Source organism: Salvelinus namaycush, chromosome 32 (assembly GCF_016432855.1).
Source record: "Salvelinus namaycush isolate Seneca chromosome 32, SaNama_1.0, whole genome shotgun sequence".
Lineage (NCBI taxonomy): Eukaryota > Metazoa > Chordata > Actinopteri > Salmoniformes > Salmonidae > Salvelinus > Salvelinus namaycush.
Genome location: NC_052338.1, coordinates 21,491,369 through 21,496,628, shown reverse-complemented (window position 1 = coordinate 21,496,628; position 5,260 = coordinate 21,491,369).

Here is a 5,260-nt window from a genome sequence, read left to right as displayed (position 1 = left end):
TTTGGAGACAAATGCTAACATGTCAGCGAGCGGGAGCCATGGAGGCTTGAGCTGAATAATTGCGTCATGTTGTTTGACACAGGGGTTTTGAGTGGTACTGCCACCGCATAGAGCGCATAGAGACTCCTGATAAATGAACATTATGCAAACGAGGAGACCAACAGCCGTGTTGTTTACTTACAAAGAGTAAACACTGTCAGAGGGAATGTATTCACGGCCCAGGGTGGAAACAAGTCTGTAAAATGTTGCCCAGCAATTATGGCTTCATCAGCTCATATACAGTACTCTATAGACAAGAGAGCAGTACCAGAAGCCATGGGGCCTTCATTTAGGCCATGACATACAGTATACTACCTGACAGTGGCTCCTGCTGCAGTGGAGCAGACCAGGTTGGTGAGGGGTAGACAGTGGTGGTGGTCCAGAGTAATTCTCAGGGGGATCCTTACAGAGTCTCAGGCACAGATTAGTTGTGTCATGGCGGACCGCAGGGAGCATCAATCAGCTTCCTGCCTGATCGTGACGCTGTGTGACAGGCGGCGTTACCCCGAAACAGGCCTGGTGGTGAATTAGAATGAAAAAGGCCAAAGAGGTAGGAGTGGTAGGGAGAAAGAAAGGGATAGAGAATGAGAGAGAGAGAGAGAGAGAGAGAGAGAGAGAGAGAGAGAGAGAGAGAGAGAGAGAGCGAGAGTCATGCCTTAGATCTCTCTGCCATGATATAATTGCAGGGCTGGCAACTTTTGAAAAAAGCTTGGAGTGAGATTTGCTATGTGAATTTCATTACCAACCTGGCACAATCCCTAGAAGGGGTACTGGGAAAAGTGTACTGTTTTAAAGCTAATTTCCTGCAATTCTACATATTTTGACCTGGCAGAGGCCTATGACCATGGTGGAAAATACAAATAAATAAATACACAGGCCAGGTGTATTCAGGATGCTTTGAACATTAAATAAACACTCGAAATTTGACATTTGGTACTTTGAGATTTGGAGGGGATTAAATGTTAAGTATGCTAATATTTTTAAAGATATTTTTAGGTGGTTTGACACTTAATTCAGAAAGTAATTAAAGGAGGGAGGGAGACAGACAAGTGCTAGAAACAGTAGGAAGGTGGGATTGATCCCTGTTCTCAGGTGGAAACCTGTATGCAACATGTGCCGGGGAGTGTTACAGCTACACCAAGACTCTGCACAGGACATTTTGTAATATTGATGGTTGATGGCAGAAGGTAACAAAAATCTCCTTGTCCTGATTTCAAGGTAAGGACACAAACCTTTTGCAATTTGGGTGAAATATCTCTTTATAATAGGGCTGGAAGAAAATCCTGCTTGTTCTCCAGGAAGGTTGGCCACCCCTGATCTACAAGTGCTGGGTGTTTGAAAATGTTCTTGTGATAACAATTAATTTCTCAAAATCACCCAACCTTCAATAAAAATCTATTAAATATCAATATTCAGGTGGTTTATGCTTGATAGTTGAATATCCTTGCCATCATCTGACTCTACATAGAAAACATATTATGTATTTATGAGTTGTATGTCACCCTACCATCTCTGTCTAGCATGTGCACAATACTAAAATGTCAAAACTTGTATTTTTTGTTGTCACAGCCAATCACCAAACGAGGGGACTAATGCAAGTGTGGATTAAATTGTCTTTAGTACATGCTGTCAAAAGGCTGGAGGTTGCCTAGTTAAATAAAGGTTAAATATTTTTTTTTTAAAGGCTGCATTCTGCAATAGGTGCATGGACAGGTGTAACAGCAACCTAATTTTGTTGACAGCATTTTACATAAAACAGTGCTACCATGCTGCTCTTTTTACAGTTTTATCAACTCAGCGGAGAACGTTCTCTCTCTCCATTCTGCTGCACTCTAATCTTGAGGGGCGTTTCTTTAAACATGCATCCAATCCCATTGATCCCTCACATTACTAGACCAATCATATGTTTCAATGTGCCGCTGTTCAGACAGGACAAGGATAGAGCTTCTTCTCGTGATGTTAAATTGCACGTGCAGATGCTCTGATTTCAAAACGACTTGGAGCACAGTTGAAAATTTAACGCGCTAATGGACTAATTAGAAAAATAAAAGCAGTAGATTTCAATGCATGAGATATAAGGCATGTGCCGTGAGAATGTGAGAAGAGGGTCAAATGCGTGTGTCTCACGGCCAATGCTTGAGAGTTGGCAGCTCTGTCATTGAGCAGTCAACTGAGTCACCAGTTTTTATGATTGATGGCATGTGTTGATAGTGTGACCTTGTACCAAGCATTCATTACTGTCATCCATTCTCAAAACGAGTTAGGATATTCACATCTGGTAGAAAACTATAAATTGAATCCAAACACAAATTCAATATGTGTTCAGTGATAGTCATCATGAGATCAAGTATTGCATTTTTCATGAATCAGAAGCAATAGGCCTTGGCAGAGAAGCCCATTCTCATTTATGACACTGCCGTAGAGTGAGATATGTGATAGTCACTCAAAATGCCAGCTCATTCCTTCAGACTTCCACCTGACTGTGCTTCAGGAGGCTTGTAAGGCCAACAGCATCACTATAGGATACAGCAGGGACAGTCAACTGGCAGGCCAGATCCGGTCTATTTATTCATTTACACTGGCCCTTTGATACATTCTGAACCTTACTAAAAGATCTGCCAAAATCCTTACTAAAAGATCTGCCAAAAATGTCAAGCACTATGGTTGTTGTCTATAGCAGTGGCTCCCAAACTGTGGGGCGCGCCCCCTATGGGAACTCAGTCCGGCTTTCAACTTACTCCTGAAAGTTGTAATAGTAGGATGTGTTACACGTCTCGGACTGAGACGTGGCCAGCAGATAATAGACCTGAATTAACAGGGTGAATGATGTGATGGAGAAACGTTAGTAGTGTTCAGTATTACATGCTGACCAAACCGGACGCGCGTGTGCATACACGTGCACACGTGCTGTTGCTAGCTAATTTGTCCTGGGATATAAACATTGGGTTGTTATTTTACCTGAAATGCACAAGGTCCACTACTCCAACAATTTATTCACAGATAAAACGGTAAACCGAATTCGTTTCTCATCATCTCTCCTCCTTCCTTCAGGCTTCATTTTCTTCTTTGGACTTTATATGAAGGTTGGCAACCAACTTTACGGTGTATTTCTACAACCAACTGGAGTGAGGACCTCAGTTAATCTTTCAATCACCCACGTGGGTGTATGCTCTTAAAAACCAATGAGGAGATGGGAAAGTCCAGACTTGTAGCGCTTTGAGCGTCACAAATAGAAGCATCTTCTATTTTAGCGCCTGGCCACGCCGACGCTAGGTGGCGCACGCGAGCAGTGTGGGTCCAATGATTGAATAACATGCATTTATTTTGCGCATGCGATGCGAGTGGTGTGGTCAGCATGTTTGGCATTCTCCAAGAGTTTTATTTTGTTGCCAAAATCAATTATACATTACAACTGCATGGTAGTATTAAGTATTTTCATATTCCATATTGAATATAAAAAATAAAGGACTCAAGTTTAAAAAGCTATCTCCATACATCTCCATACATCTACATTAATACACATTCACCTATTACCTTTCACTAATATTAAAATGAATAGTGCATATAACCTGAGGCTATTCAATCAGTAGTATTTAGCATTTAGCAACAAAAAAAGATTTGGCATGTAAAACCATCAAATTGTGCATAAAAAGGTGAATTACATTATAAAGAGCTCATTGTACTAGCAGTGTCAATTTCCATAAAGCTACAAATGACTGGAGGCCTGTGCTAAACAGTGCTACAACCAGTACATTCTAAACCATCAACATGTGAGCTAACAATAGCTTAAACCTAATAGCCTAGAGCTAGCGGTTAGCATAAAGCTAGGGAACTGTTAAATGCTATTTTCTAACAAATACAAACATTTTCAACACATTCTATCATCACATTGCATTATTTACATATATTACCTGAATCAAACCTAACATTTGTTTATAGAAAATAAACCAAATTGGTGCTAAAAACATTGTTGAAAAAGTACACAAAATTCAGACACCATCTTATTCCCTTTTCTTACATATGAATCATTAGCAACCTAGCAAAAATCCATGACATATAATGGGGAATATACCAAAACGTTTTTCACTCGGTTAAAACTCATACTCCCTTCAATTGCCTTCAAACATCAGCAAACTCATGGACTATGTAGTTAACCATGTTATCTCAATATTTTGTGAGTCGTATTGCACTTTTGCACATTACATACCTGAATTAACACGGTAGAATGATGAAACAGAGAAAAGTTAATAGTGTTCAGTATTAGGAATTCTCCAAAATGTAATAATAGTCTTTTCTTCATATACATTTGGCTCTAGCTTTTGAATGGTTTAAGCTACAAAATTTATTTGTAACTTTTTTTTTAACCTGTATTTAACTAGGCAAGTAAGTTAAGAAAATATTCTTATTTACAGTGACAGCCTACCAAGGAATTGTGGGTGTACTGCTTTGTTCAGGGGCAGAACGACAGATTTTTACCTTTTCAGTTCGGGGATTTGATCCAGCAACCTGTCGATTACCGGCCCAACACTCTAACCACTAGGCTACTGCATTTTTCCCCCTATCTGATTCTCACAAATACTTGTTAGAAGGGAGTGTGACCAAAAATTCACCTAATGACTGAGGGAAATTAATTCAAAGCATACATCCTTCAGACTGGAATTTGGCATTACCTGATTTGACATATCTTTGTGTTATTTGTTGAGATGCTAAGTTTTATGATGATTTAAAAATGACCAACTTACTTTTAAGAAGGTTTTTAAAAATGGTGAGCGAGCATTGCGTATTTTCAATGATGATAAAAAATTGGCTGAACTTCGCCCTCCACTTCTTTCCTTATTACTTTTAGCAACATTTCACTTGAAGAAAAGTACTTTATTGGTGTGTGTGTTGCTTTTTATATACAGTTCTTCCTAAGAATAATAGCATGTGGAAAATGCAATTAACCTTTTTACATCTGGCCCGGGTAAGAATATAGTTGAATAGCCCTGCGATACAGCATAGGCTGTGTGGTTGTGAAATGATGAAGTTATTCATCTCGTTCCAGTGGCTTTGGGAAATGGTGAGTCAAAATAACAAGAACAACAACTTTCTTGGAGACTTCGGAAATGTCCATCCAACAATTCAGTAAACCTCAAACTATCTGAAATGCCTGCCTGACCATAATGTCTAGCAAGAGATTTTCAGGGGAAAAAATGTAAACCGAAGAAAATGAAAACCATAG